Genomic DNA, 16,252 nt, shown 5'->3' with positions numbered 1-16,252 from the left:
ATGAGTCAGGGCCTGCTGGCAGGTGCTCGGCAATGCTGGGTGGATGGGGGTGCTGTGGAACATGAGTCGGGGCCTGCTGGCAGGTGCCCATCAATGCTGGGTGGGTGGGGGTGCTGGGGGACATGAGTCGAGGCCTGCTGGCAGGTGCCCGACAATGCTGGGTGGATGGGGCTGCTGGGGGACATGAGTCAGGGCCTGCTGGCAGGTGCCCGTCAATGCTGGGTGGGTGGGGGTGCTGGGGGACATGAGTCGGGGCCTGCTGGCAGGTGCCCGGCATTGCTGGGTGGATGAAGGTGCTGGGGGACATGAGTCTGGGCCTGACCCTCAATGCTGGGTGGGTGGGGGTGCTGGGGGACCTGAGTCAGGGCCTGCTGGCAGGTGCCCGTCAATGCTGGGTGGATGGGGGTACTGGGGGACATGAGTCGGGGCCTGACCCTCAATCCATCGTGCTGGGGGACATGAGTCAGGACCTGCTGGCAGGTGCCCGGCAATGCTGGGTGGGTGGGGGTGCTGGGTATATGAGTCGGGCCTGCTGGCAGGTGCCTGGCAATGCTGGGTGGATGGGGGTGCTGGGGGTGCTGGGGGACATGAGTCGGGCCTGACTCTCAATGCTGGGTGAGTGGGGGTGCTGGGGGATATGAATCAGGGCCTGACCCTCAATGCTGGGTGGGTGGGGGTGCAGGGGGACATGTGTCAGTGCTCACTTGTGCGTGGTGACCTGTGGGCTGGCTGGGGGGCTTCGACAGGGTGGATGGGCTGCCCGCAGGGCATTGCCAGGGGTGCAGTGTGTTACCCTGTGTTGTGGTCTGCCTGCAAGCCCTGGGGAGGGGGGAGAGGGCACACCTGGGAGGACACACACTGGCAATTCATTGGGGCACCCCCGAAATACACGTACCCCGCTCGCACAAGGCCAATCACGCGTGAAACTTCCTGTGCAACCCTGAAATACCCGTACCCCGCTCGCACAAGGCCAATCGTGTGTGAAACTTCCCACACACCCTCGAAATACATGTACCCCACTCGCACAGGGCCAATCGCGTATGAAACTTCCCGCACACCCCCGGAATACCCGTACCCCGCTCACACAAGGCCAATCGTGTGTAAAACTTCCGGCACAACCCTGAATACCCGTACCCCTCTTGCACAAGGCCAATCGCGTGTAAAACTTCCCACACACATCCGGAATACATGTACCCTACTCGCACAAGGCCAATCGCATGTGAAACTTCCCGCGCAACCCCAAAATACCTGTACCCCGCTCGCACAGTCCAATCGCGTGTAGAACTTCCCGTGCAACCCCGAAGTACACGTACTCTGCTCGCACAGGCCCTATCGCGTGTGATTCTCCCCGCACACCCTCGAAATACACGTACCCCGCTCGCAAAAGGCCAATCGCGTGTAGAACTTCCCGCACACCACCAAAATACAGGTACCCCACTCGCACAGGCCCTATCGCGTGTGATTCCACCTGCGCGCCCCCAAAATACACGTTCCCCGCTCGCACAGGCCCTATCACGTGTGATTCTCCCCACGCACCCCCGAAATACACGTACCCCACTCGCACAAGGCCAATCGCGTGTATAACTTCCCACGCACCCCCGAAATACATGTAGCCCGCTCGCACAGGGCCAATCGCGTGTGTTTCTCCCTGCACTCCCCCATAATACACGTACCCCGCTTGCACTCGTGGTTGGTGCGCCATGTATGGGATTTGTGTGCTGTTCATGGTGCATGGGGAGGGGTTGGGGGCGTAACTGGCGCTGCTGCCGGGTCGCTACGCCACTCTGCACCACGGCTGGTTATGGAAGTTAACTTCCATGAATACGCTGTGCACAGAAATGGATTTTGGCGCACGCGGCTGGCGGAGACTGCCGCACGCGCATACTGTGCACCAGCCGCGTGTGCCACTTGTGCGCTGAATTCGATGAATTACCCCCTAAATCTTTTCGTGGACCAGGTTTCACTCGATTTGATGTGTGCTATGACTTCAGAGTGGAAAAGAACACTTTGAAATCCATGCATATTCCAGCAAAGCCAATTTAAAGTCTCATACAAATAATATGGGCAATGGCTGCCAGAATTGCAATAATCGGGGGGCAAGCAACCAACCTCTTGCCATTCCAATTGGGTGCTTAAAGCATAATAATTGGGGGATGTAAACAATATCTACCATTCCCTCCAGGAAGTGGGCTGAAATACCTAGCTGCCAGCGCACCAGCGCTCGCACCAGGAAGTAACAGCAAGTGACTGTTGACTGTACACTGGGCGCTGTGCTTGGTGCGCTGATTGCTGTTAGTCTCCCTGATCCCCCGTGGTTCCCCCGCCACTCTCACTCCTTCAATTAGATAATTTCCCTGAGAAGTGGAGCTGCATGGTGGCCACGTGCTCTCCTGAGCGGTATGGAACCACACTCGAATAAAATGCCTTTAGCAGATGAATGTGATGCTTTAACACACAAAGTGAAACAGGGAGTGTGTGTTCTAAATAAACAAACGCAGACTGTCAGAGCTCGCCGGGCAAAGGAAATTTATTACGCAGCCTAGGCTGCTAACAGAAGGTAAGCTCGCCAAAATGACATCATTTTTGGACAAAATTAAAAATGTGCAGACACATTCTTCTGTGCCTATTAAGAATGGTATGACAAGTAATGAGGTTGATAGTTGTGTCACTGAAATTATGGAAGATTTATCATCTGCGTTTACATGTATTAGTAGTAAAGTATTCACACAAATTCTAATGCCTACGACATCTGAATTAGTATATTCTATTGATGTAGATGCAAGTGAAACTTATAGAGAAAAAATGGCAGATGCAGAATTTTGTGAAAGACCAAAAGCGAACGTTAAAAGGATAGAGGAAATAAAAGACTGTGGTTCATCATTAAGTCATGAAGCTGCCTGGAAAGAGACGGCTAGTACACCTACTGCAAGTATTATGCAAGAAAAGGCAAAAGAAAAATATGAGCCGCTTAATCCTGGAGAGAGGTTCGAAATAGATCCCGCGTCCGGATTAATAGTTATAAGAAAAGCACACTTGGCAATAGACAATATTACAAAGGACAATTTGATAGCCCCTCTGATAGTGAATAACTCCAGTGTTCTCACACATGACAGCTCCCATGACATCAGCGTTGCTAGTATGAATATAGAAGAATTATTTCAGGCACTTGAAAAATGTGAATCAATAGACAACAAACTAGCAATTCACTCTCTCCTGTTATGTGATATCAGCAAAAGAAGCAATCAGAAATGTGCAATAGTAGCACCAATACCGATACTAGAAAAAACTTTGAGCAAGAACTACTTAAGTCCAAAACAAATAATAATATTGGGAAAAGTGAAGAGAATAAATCAAACGAATTAGACATTAAAGACATTGAATATAATATGACTGACAATGGTACAAAGTAAAATCATATTGGTTCAGGTGTGAGCCGTAAAGTTAAGCGACCACCGAAACAGAAGATGAACAATAAGAAAAATGGATATGGACAAGCAGTGATGTATAATACAAATAAGAAAAAAACCTTCTAAGAATGGGTGTATAGTTGACACCAAAATACTGCCAGAATTAAAAAAGATAGGAACGGCTGAGATGGATAAAAATACACAAGCATTGAGCAGCAAATCTAATAGTATATCAATGTATAAAGTAGCAATTACGTTGGAACTCATGAAGCAGCTATGCATGAACCACTTGGTAAATATGATAGTAGACAAAAAAATAAGACGCAAGATAAGATCTCTGATACTGATATAAGAGACTTTTTTATTAACCCAGGTCAGTTGCAGCATGGTAAGCTCAGTGTTGAGCAGAAAGCATCTAAGATGCTAATTAAGAAGCAGTCTAAGACAAACAAAAAAAGTCTGATTAATGCAGATGAGATTCTGGTAGATGTACATACGCTCTATGAGAATACATTGAGTCAGGATAGAGGCAATGCATCCGCTGGAAGAACAACAGGCAACAAAGTAGCTAAGAGTGATAAAAAAAAAACAACGCAATGCCACAGACGAGAAAAAGTATAAGTGAAAATAACACAGACAATAATAATGAAACAACATAAGATATGAGGGACACAATAAAGGCTTTGCAAATAGAAAAAATAGATACAACTAAGATGATGGTACTTAATCGAAGCTGTGTGCTGCAAACATGTGCGTCCATAGTTCCACTGAGGATGATTGTCTCTTATGACTTTAAAATTGTTGACCAAGTAGTAACCCCCACCCAAATTATAACCAATCTATGGTGCGATGATGTGACAATACATGAATTCATACTTAGCCACAGAAATTAGTTTGAGAATATAGGATACACGTGCAAAGAAATACGCATGCCGAAAGAGAAGTGTGAACAAAAAATGCCTAAAGAAGCCGATACCAGCAAGAGGGCATTGTGGAAATCCAACGATCAAACTAATTCAAATAATAAGAAATCAGCAAGTGAAATGCCAGAGAGACCTATTAACCAAGAGATAGCTGATGGCTATTGGAAGTGGCTCCCATCAGCCTTTATAGCCCACTTTGAAATAAGTTCCTGATGTCCCTGATATCATACTTTCTTGGAATACCCGAGGCAACTCACACTATTCTAGCAATGAGGGACTAATAGAAAGCATAAAGACATTTAGAGGGTAATTCATAGAATTTGGCGCACAAGTGGCGCACGCGGGTGGTGCACAGTGTGTGCATGCGGCAGTCTGCGCCAGCCGCGTGCGCCAAAACCCATAACAGCGCACAGCGAATTCATGGATTTTAACATCCAAACCAGCCGTGGCATAGAGTGGCGCAGTGTCCCTGCAGCAGCGCCAGTTACACTCCCAACCCGGCACCGTGTGCCATGAACAGCGCACAAATCTAGTACATGGCGCAAAGGCCAGTGGACCAGCATACAGCCCCCAACCATGAAAATGCATGTAAAACACCCCACGCACCCCTCAAAATACACGTCCCCCTCTCTCCCCAACGAAATTGCGTGTTAAACACCCCACGCACCACTCAGAATACACGTACCCCCCTCGCACTAGCGAAATCGTGTTTAAAACTCCCCACACACCCCTCAGAATGCACGTACCCCCCTTCGCGCTAGCGAAATCACGTGTAAAACTCCACCCTGTGGTGTGGGCAGCCAGTGGGGCATGCACTGGGGTGATGGGCTGCCTGTGGGTAATGTTGAGGGTGGATGGGGTGCATGCGTGTAATCCTGGGGCGTGCGGGGAGTTTCACACGTGATTTTGCTTGGAGAGCGGTGCACGTGTATTCTGAGGGGTGCGTGGGGAGTTTCACACGCGATTTTGCCTGGAGACCGGAGTACGTGTATACTGAGGGGTGCGCAGGGAGTTTCACATGCGATTTCGCTAGTGCGAGGGGGGTGCGTGTATTCTGAGGGGTGCGCGTTGAGTTTCACATGTGATTTTGCTTGGAGAGCGGGGTACGTCTATTCTAGGGGTGCGCGGGGAGTTTCACACGCGATTTCGCTTGGAGATCGGGGTATGTGAATTCTGAGTGGTGCGTGGGGAGTTTCACAAGGGATTTCACCTGGAGAGCGGGGTACGTGTATACTGTGGGGTGCGCAGGGAGTTTCACACGCGATTTCGCCTGGAGAGCGGGGTACGCGTATACTGAGGGGTGCGCAGGGAGTTTCACACGGGATTTCGCATGGAGAGCGGGGTACCTGTATACTGAGGGGTGCGCTGGGAGTTTCACATGCGATTTCATTAGTGCGAGAGGGGTGTGTGTATTCTGAGGGGTGTGCAGGGAGTTTCACATGCGATTTCTCAGTCTGAGCGGGGTACGTGTATTCTGTGGGGTGCGTGGGGAATTTCACACGTGAATTGGCAGTGTGGGTCCTCCCAGGTGTGCCCTCTACCCACACCACAGGGGACTACCCTGCACCCTTGGCCATGTCCTGCAGGCAGCCCATCCACCATAGGCATTCCCCTCAGGAAACTCATCCACCCTGGGCATGCCCCCAGCCAGCCCACATGTCACGATGCACTAGTGAGCACCGACTCATGTCCCCCTGCACCCCTACCCACCCAGCATTGACGGGCAGGCCTCGACTCATGTCCCCCTGCACCCCCCCCAGCATTGACGGGCACCTGCCAGCAGGCCCCGACTCATGTGCCCCTGCACCCCCCCACCCAGCATTGATGGGCACCTTCCAGCAGGCCCCGACTCATGTCCCCCTGCACCCCCCACCCAGCATTGATGGGCACCTGCCAGCAGGCCCGACTCATGTCCCCCTGCACCTCCCACCCAGCATTGACGGGCACCTGCCAGCAGGCCCCGACTCAGGTCCCCCTGAACCCCCCTACCCAGCATTGACGGGCACCTGCCAGCAGTCCCCGACTCATGTCCATCTGCACCCCCCCACCCAGCATTGACGGGCACCTGCCAGCAGGCCCCCACTGATGCCCCCCCAACACGTCACCAAGATGCATATCATTGGCCTCATGTCCACCAAAATTCCACTGCACGCCACCCCAGTATAAAGACTCAATCAAGTATTCCATCCACTCCACATTGAAATGCCAATTTCATGACACAATCCAAAAGTCAACTATGTACATCAACACATGTCCGTCACACACACACAATGGGTGCCAGTGATTGTGAAAACCCACATTGTGACATGCATTAAACCAATGAGCGAATTCAACACATGGAAGTAATAAATCAAAATGTATTTTACACAAAATGAAGGTAATGAAATGAAAACATAAAAAACTTTTAAACAAGAAATGAAATGCAATTCCAAAACAGAAAAAAAATAATGAAGTCTCAATCCAAAGTTATCCAGAAGAAAATTAGTCCAAAGTCTCCGCCCAACAAAGCAAATCCAAAGGAAACAAACATTTTAAATCCATTGCTCCATGGTGATCTAAAAAATAAGAAATATATGAGAAATCCACTGTTCAACTATGTACAACGAAGAAATCCAGGGTCCATGAGCCCAACAAATGAAATGAAACCTTTAACAAAAACTACCTAAGAAATAACTATATACAAAAGGGTGGGGCATAGTCCAAGCACCCCAAAATAATGCAAAACAAAAAGGAAACCTAACACTACAAACTATATACAATGGCGGCAGGCAAGTCCGACGGCTCACTTTTCGATATCCCGGGCCAGGGCATCATCGAACTCCAGGTCTATGTCCTGGAGGCGGGCCTGTTCCATGGCCCGAGGTTTTGCAGGGACGATGCCATGTTCAACTCCAACTCCCTGGGAATTGCCTCAAGGCACTCGGCCCGCCTCAGCGCCCTGTTCATGGAGTTCTCCACCCTGACCATTGTGAGCCATGCCTCTTCTGCCCACTGCCGCTCTGCATCTATCCGCTGGCCCAACTGCTGCCACACGGAAGACACTCCCAAACCAGGGTCCTCCTGCCCTCCGGCCGACGCCTGCCCCTCGGATGTTGTTGGCCCCGAGCCATCATTGCTCCCACCTTGAGCCTGCTGCTGCCGTGCATGTGCCCTGCATGTTGTTGCCTGCACGTCATCCTCCCGGTAGGGTCCAGTTGTTGGGGTGGCCACCCCTGCTGGACCTCCGACTCCCGACTGTGGCAAGGATGTGTCCTTAACCAGCCTGGCCGCTGGGGCAGGGACAGCTCCACAGGGTGCCCGGGTGACACTTGGGCAGAAAGATGGCACAGAGGACAACTGGCACATAGGGGGTTCAGTTGAGGAGGGGGCCGGCAGAAGCTCCAGCATACGGAGGAACCCAGCACTGGTGACCCAGCCTAGTAGGTTGACGCGGTCTTCGAGACATTCAAAATGACGTGCACTGTCCTCACGAGAACCCTGCACGCCAACCTGAATGTCACGAACACGCATCGCCACCCCACCCAGAACAGGCTCAAGCCGGTCCCGGATTGCCATGTCCACAGGCAGAGGAACGTCAGTTGTTGTGCGGCTATCCCCTCCCTGAAAACGTGTCTGGACGAAGGCATCCCTGCTGGTGCCGGATGATGCAGTCACAGCATCGGGGACAGGATTACACACAGGCACCTCCGTGGCGGCCTGTGCTGCCTCCTAACCCTGGACTGCACCACTGGCACCAGTGAAATCCCCCCTCCAGGCCCCATGTGTGTGACTTCCACGGCCTCCTTCTCAACCAAACCCCCCACCAACCTGGATGACTCTGTGCCATCTTTCTCCATAGGTCCCTGTGGGGTCTCAGCTGCCCCTTCTGCTGCTGAGGAGTCCACCTCTGACCTCCGCCTCTTGGACCTACCCCCGGCAGCAGCGGCCATGGAGGCGGCACCAGACTCCTCACACTCCCCGACGAGATGACAACCTGGGAGGGGAGCTGGACCTTGCCTCTCTGGCTGGTGGTGGGATCCCTGCCTCTGTGCTCCACAGCACCGTCTAGGCCCTCTTCATCATTCGCTGCAGACAGGGAGAGACAGAACACAGGCATCAGGGCACTGTACAATGGTCTGATACACACATGACAGTTACACATGAGTGGCAGTTCCAAAATGCACACATGCCAACACACTCCCCAACCCACATATCATTTGAGCACACACCCATGTGCAATTTAACATGATTCATGCAGCAGGCAGCAGCATCCATACACATACACCAACATGTACATCCGCAGTTCAGCCTAACATCACATGCTACATGGGAAATGCCAAACACATGCACACACGTCACCAGACATAAAAGCATCAGTACAACCCCACCACCTGTCACAGTGAAATCATCGCCATCCATGTCACATCGGCAAATTTGTCTCCTACATGTGGGTGTCACATGCATCCATGGTGTATCACAGTTGCACTTTTCGCAAATACACACACATGCACATGTGCATTTTGCTGATACATGCCGGTGGAACCAGCATCCTTGTGTGTCACCACAACCATGCCACAGTACATAAACCGAAATTCAAACATGTGTGCACCCACTCATGCATTTGGCGAGCATGCATTTCAACACATTCATCATTGATGTGTTTCACACATGACATTACTCACATGTGGCAGGCTCATGTCCCTGTACATACACATTCACACATGGCCCTACAAACACATTTGGCCAATATGCACACTCCTGGCACACCTCTACATGCACAGTGTCCAAACAGTACGCATGTACACTTACCGCTCGACTCCAGACGGGACTGCCTCTCAAGGACCTGGATGTGGAGCGCTGGGCATATACGTTCCAGGACCCTCATCTGGATGTTGGATAGGTGGACCCGGCACCAGAGGATCAAGGACGTATCTCTTCTTTTGGCGGGGGTATTGGCTACGTGTGTTTTTCATTATCACGCTAGTCTGACAGTGAGTCGTGCACGCTATTTTTCACACTGAGGGTGCCCCTGTGTATCGCATACCCATTTTTATGGTCATAGTAGCCTGCGTGTCACATGAGTACACATTTTTCGTGTTCCTGAGTGCCACCGCATACTGCGGGAGGTTAATTCCATGCACGTAGGCTGCAGGGGTTACGTGCATGGTTTTACAGCAGTTTTGAGGTGCCTGAGCATTGCGTGACCTGTCACTTCATCACTGGGGTCACATACAGCCTTGCAGGTGCAGGGGTGCTTTTAACATCTTGTATCCCACACCCTTCACCCCAATTGCCCAGGACAATTGTTGTGTACACCTCCCATTGGCACTTCTCCATCTATGCCGGCACTACTCCATCTGTGCCATGGTTGGGAGGCCACCAAAGGTGAGGGGTGCCTCAGCTGGGCATACTCCTCGTGGCGGGCATGGTCAGGGACGTGGCCGAGGTGACCAGGGAGTCGGGGGACTCCAGGGTGTCCAGGGTGGCCGCAGAGGGGGAAGAGGCAGGGGTGCGCCACTTCGTGTCATGTGTTGGTGCAGTCATGCCACCACCCCCTGTGGTTCCGGGAGATGCACTGGCGCTAATGTGACCCAGAAGTCTGTTTGATCGACTTCCATGGACCCATGGGTAGTGGTAGCTGCAGGTGCAGCTGTGGACACCTCCACCCTACGTTGGCACTTGAAGAGTCCATGAAAGATTTACAACAGGTCAGGAGGAACACCGTAGGTGCACGCAGGGCTGCCCGACCGAGGCACGTGTCCCTGGGGCAGTAATGTCATCTGCTGCCCCGACCAGCCGGGTGTTGGCAAGTGCAGGGGCAGATGCAGCCAACAACACCCCGGTTATGAGTCTACCAACCAGGACAGTCGCGGTCGATGACCCTGCCACAGCAGATGTTGCTGCGCAGGGTCCATTCCAGGGCACCCAGCAGCCACTGGCGCAAGTCAGGCCTTCGGTCATCCTTCCACCTGCCACTCCCTTGGCTCAATCCACCGGTGCCACTGGCCATACTGATCAGGGCAGCATTTCCAGCCAGGGTCCGCGCCACAATACAAGAGGAGGAAGATTCCACCTGCAGCACATGTTGGGACCCCACACACAGCCACGACCTCCTGCACTTCTAGGAAGAAGCCTTTCTGTGCGCAGGAACTGGACTTCCTCGTGGACTATGTGCTATACCACAACCGTGACATGCTAGTGGGGCATAATTGTCAAACTACGGCTGCCCATCGTGATACCCACTGGAAGCAAGTTGCGGAACATGTGTGTGCATTCGGCCATGAGGTGCGCACGGCGCAAGAGTGCAAAAAGCATTGGAATGACCTCAAAAGCAGCACTAAGGCAAAGCGTGCCTCAAATTACAACATGACTCTGGTGACTGGCAGTGGGCTGGCACCTGAGGAGGAAGACCTCACTCCGCACGAGTCACTCGTTGCAGAGTTCATACCACCTGAATTGGTCGAAGGAGTGGGAGAGATGCAGGACTTTGACGCCCAGTCCAGTGAGTGTTTGTCGAGGCCATGTGTGTTTTACTTCTGTGATGTGCTGTGTATGACTGCCACTACATGTCATGTGTACATGGTTCAGATGTGCAAGTCATGCAATGCTTCACTGATGCATGGCTGCTCTGCAGGATGGTGGACATGTGGAGCAGACGGGAACTGTCCATCACCACACTTGCACCCTACTCACATGCTGGTCACCTCGATGCCCCTCCGGTCCATGTACCAGCTCACTGGCCCTTCTGCATGTAGCCTGGGTTGTCCTTCCTCTCTGCACTGGGACTATGTCATGGCATGACTGAGGTGCATGTGTCCTCTGACTGCATGCGGGTACTCCACGTAGGCATGGTCCCTTGCCCCTCCACCCCCCCCCGCACCCCAATTTGACCTTTGCACTGGTGTGCATAATTTTGCCGTAATGCAATGGCCTGTTCATTCCTCCTGTGTACATGCTAACTTCCACGAGCCAACCTGCAAGACACATGCAGTGGGGTACATCCTTTGTCCTTGATGCAGGGTGTCTCACTTGGACTGTGCAGATGGCAGATGCTCTGCAGGGACATGAGTGCCCATTCATGCTCCATCTGCATTCCATGCATGCCCCTATGTGTCCTTGAGTGGATGATCAGTGTAGTACGTATCCAGGGTGACCTACATTTCATGGCATTTCATCAGCCTTCCCATGCCCACTGTGGCTCAGACCTACATCCCACACATGTTTAGGGTGTGGCAGTCTGTGTGGCTCACAGGCCTCACCCTGTTTATGGCCCACTGACTCTGTCCAACTGGTGTAGTGTCTACTGCACACCTGGGTGTACTACTGAGGGTTCATCATGTGTCCTGCTTACTGTCCCATCATCATCTGCTGTGTTGTCAGTTGACTCAGATGATGCAATTGATGCTAGTCAACACTGTCTGCCAATACACAGGTCTCTGGTCATCCTTTTGATACCATGCAAAGCATCCCTGCATTTCCACTTAGGGGGAGGGGTGGTTTGCTTGTAGCCATGCAACCCATTGCATGCACATTGCACGTTATGCCTGAACTTGACCTTGCACTGCCTTCACATTTTCTGATACACATCATGAAGCACTTGTACATGTAGATAGTGAGTAACGTACTAATGTTCTACACTGCATCGACCCACTTCTGAGCCGTATAACACCCTTCTACATGTCTAATCACTGAAGCAATGTCAAGTTGACCTGGCATGCATGGCAGGTTCTCATTTGTGTGTGACATGTCTGCTTCATGTGTTGGCTCTCTGTGTGATGTCTATGTGTGTGTGTGTTGTGTGCTTCTAACATGTGTAGTGATCTTTTTTTCTCCCTATGTTTCAGATGATGACGCAATGGAGCCAGAGGATGGTGTTGTCATGCCAGGCACAGGGTTGTTATCACTACAGCAACCCGGCACAAGTGGGGGTCGTGGGGTGGTAGACCATGAGAACACACATGTGCTACAGACCATCTTGTCTTTGGCTAGCAATGAGTCCAGCCCAGATGACCACTCTGACGTCCATGTCGAGTTGGATGTGCATCAGGTCCATATGTCAGGCGTGAGTGATTCTGATGTGGACACTCCTCTCTCTGCGACACCTGCACTGAGGGTCAGACAGTGGTGGGACCTTCGCCTGTGGTGGATCGGGATGCAGGGTCACCCTCCACACCAGTTGCTAATGGGCCTGGGCCATCACGTCAATGCGGCATGTAGTTGTGCAGCCGCGGGCGGTGCCAACCCAACGAGGACAGCCGGTCCTTGGGTACCGCAGGTGTCAAGCCCAGCAACGCGATGGCCGCGTGCCACCGAGGTGTACTGAGTGGGAGCAAGACATGACGGCCAATTCAGAACGCCAGGGAGCAGCAATGCAAAACATTGTTGTGAGAATGGAGCGTGTTGCCCAATCCGTGCTCCCCCCTGTGGCACAGTCTACGGCCCGCTCGCTCAGGCTGGGCATGGCGGCCTCAGACAGGGCACGCCAGGCTGAAATGTTGTCATTGTGTCAAGCTCACGCAGAGGCACAGATGGAGGCCCTGAGGGCTGAGTATGAGTCCCTCAGATCCACTCTGGGTGTCCTCTTGATGTCCCAGAGGGCACGGTCAGAGGAGAGGTTTCAGCAGCTTGAGCGTACCATCTCGGCTGAGCTATGTGCTTGCCGGGAGGTGCATCAGTTGCCCAGCCAGGCCTTGCAGGAAGAACTCTGTGTTACACGTGTTATCTTGCAAAAGGAAGCACGCGTATCACGGGAGGTTCTGCATGCAGACCTAGGTGTCATCGCCGCACAGAACCAGGCTCACCCGTCCGGCAGACTTGCTGCCGACGTGGGACAAGCTGCGGCTAGGTGTGGTCATGCTCCTGTGCCATATCCTCCTTTTCAGGATGAGCCAGACTCGGACGACGAGGTATCTCCCTCACAGGTCGGGCTGTGCAGGTGTTGAGCCCATGGAAGTTTTTTTTCCTCAACATCATCCCATGTGGGTGTTGAGCTGCACCCTGTACCTCCCCCTTCCTGGGTGCCTCCCCCCCGGGTCCTATGTGGCCATTTTTGATTTTTCTTTTTAGTTTAGTTAGATAACATTCGATTTGATATTTAGTTTAATTAGGTAATGTTGGTTTTTTATAGTTAGTGTAATTAGTTAATATAGTTTAAAATTGCTTGTCTATTGTGCTTTCATGTGACGGTGTGGTGCTTTGTGGCTTTTGAAAGCATCCACTGTCTGTTCCAGCTGGGCCCTTCAAGTTTCTCTCGTGTATGTGTTTGCAGCTTGAGGTCCTGACTCACATAGGCCACTCCTGCTCCCCTTATCCATGGGCTCGCAAGGATGGTTTGGTGTTACAGTCTATTTCACAAGGGCTTTGGACTGTCATATCTGTGGCCTGTCTGCTGCTGTACTACTTGTGTTAGTGGGGATTGTAGGGGTCTTATTGACGGCATTTCAGCATTATAAATGGGTGATTTCATGAATCAGGTGTCCATTAATTGCTATACATTGTGTTGTATGTCTATTTTCTTTACTTTACATCTGCTTGATGCACTTCATGCTGTAGAGAGTGTCCGCCACCCTTTGCCTGTCAAAGTCACACTGATGGTGGCATGGAATCTGATGTACATCTCTGACATGGTCCAGTCACAACCAACATGAAGAGACACACACAGGGGACTTTCCTGCATTAATTTTGTGTTTTGTGCCCTTTCTGCAGGAGAATGAGCCTCCAGACCACCTTTGCCGGCAGGCATGGGCCGGTGTACGTCTGGCAGCTGGCCACGTTTGGTGGTGCAGACATGCGCATGTGTGCGCTAGCAGTGCCACAGGGATGGTGCTCATACATCCAACAGAAGCAGACATGTTTCCAGGAACTCCAGGAAAGGTGAGCAGCACAAGGGGCACACACCACAGCCAACCTTCCACCAGGCCTGTTGCACATGCATACTAAGAGGCACCACTGACGGTGAGCTTGGTCAGTTATTGGTGTTGAAGCGCACAGTACAGCTAAGATGATTTGGTGGACACATGGCAAGTTGCTTTCCAAGTTGTCAGGGGCACATGCAGGAGCTGTCACACATATCCTCCAGTACACCATGCTCCATTGAAGCAGATGTATAAGGCCAGTAGCATTAAAAGCCTAAATAAATAGAGCTGCGCACAGGGACACCCAGCGAGGGACAGACTGGTGTGCAGTGCATATCATTTGCATGTTCAAATTTACACATGTACTACCTCTTTAATTTGGGGGATGCCATTACACTACTTGTACTGAAGTCGTACCTCGCTATATGCGTGTAGCTGCTTACCCAGGGACCATTGCATGATGTGTGAATCTTGACACATTGGTCTTCCATTTGCCACGTGCTCACGTGCACCTGATTTACTGCATTGACAGTGTATGAACCATCACGGGGGGAATCTTACGTATGGGTACGAAGCAGCAGACAAGAGTGTTTGTGGAGGAGTTACTTGCTTTGGGGCATGTATGGTGGTGTGTGTGTATGTTATGGACACACACAGATTAGTAACTCTTACTATCTTTGCAGCATTTAACTGCTCCTGTTACCGGACCTGAGAGTGTGCAGGCAGGAGGCCAGCACTCATCCCAGAGATAAGTCTCTCTTTGACTTCCATTTGAGTCATTTGGTACAATGTGCATGATGTACATGGTTTATCTGATTGAGTATGTGTTATTGTGAATAGTAGATTTTTGTATTTTCCCTACTTTCCCTTGACAATCCAACTCCCCTCTCCTGCCCCTCTTTCCGGTTATCCAGAATACCAATGCCTGTCCAGACAACATATCCCTGACTCTCCTTCCCCACCGTGGTCTCAGAGGCCTGTGTAAGTTTGACCTTGCAGGCGCCCACACGACGAAGAGGGTGGTTGGTTTGTGCCACTCCTGCACCTGGATACCGGAGCAGTGACACTACCCAGCAGTTGGTGCTGCATCATATGTACCAAACCTGGTACACATCATGTTGTAGCATTGTTTAAGTGTGCTAACTTGGTTGTTCCATCATTGTGCTTGTACATGTGCTTTGAAATTTACTGCTACTTCAAGTCATCTACTGGAGACTCTTCAAGTGTTTTTTGCAGCCTACATGCTTTTTGCCTGGCTTGTGTGTTTGGCTCCTTTGAGTTCTCTTTGATTTGGTATTTTAGCCAGTCAAGGTGGCCTCTGAGGGTGCTGGACACTATTTACATGCAAGGTGGAAGATGGAGACAAAGGGGTAGGGTGATCCTGTGGCCAGGTAGACTTCAAGGAAGAAGGCTACATACCCCAGACACAGTTGTTCAGTAAGTCATGGTGATATGTGAATGAGGGAGGGTGTTTGGTTGTTGGACACTTGCCTGCAGTGTGACGGGCACCCTGACATTGGGATTCTGGTGTCCTATGTACATGATGTGTTCTGCTGGTCAGTGGCTGTTCCTGTGTTGTGTTTACCTTTTGGTGTGAGGGGATCGGTGTGGTTTGACATGCTGGGACGTGCATCACATGTGATGTCACTTGATTGGGCATGCATGTATTGAGTGCATGTCCCTACTGACACACACAGTGGCACTATGATCGACCACATGTACATCCACCTTTCCATGTCCAAATGGGCACACAGTTTGCCTTCTGGGGACCACTGTGTCCCTGCAGCACATGATCTATGACCATTTGTGGATCCTGTACATGCGTCAATTGTTAATTTTTTTTTTTTGTCTTTTTCATGTGATGCTCAAGGTGTGTCTCTGACACAATGGCTGGTCACTATGCTGTGTGCTGAGCAGTGTGTTGGAGGAGATGCACACAACACACGTATTCAGGAGTAGGGATTTTGCCTTGCCCAATGTGCATGTGAACAGGCATTGATTGTTATGTTCTTGCTACAGCTGTTGAAATGCATTTGGGTATGACTTGTTCTGTGTGGGAGGTTGGAGGTCAGTCATTTCATCAGATTCC

Source organism: Ambystoma mexicanum, chromosome 3p (genome assembly GCF_040938575.1).
Source record: "Ambystoma mexicanum isolate Mex_15411 chromosome 3p, UKY_AmexF1_1, whole genome shotgun sequence".
Lineage (NCBI taxonomy): Eukaryota > Metazoa > Chordata > Amphibia > Caudata > Ambystomatidae > Ambystoma > Ambystoma mexicanum.
The sequence above is the reverse complement of the archived record's forward strand: the minus strand, read 5'-3'. Positions refer to the sequence as shown.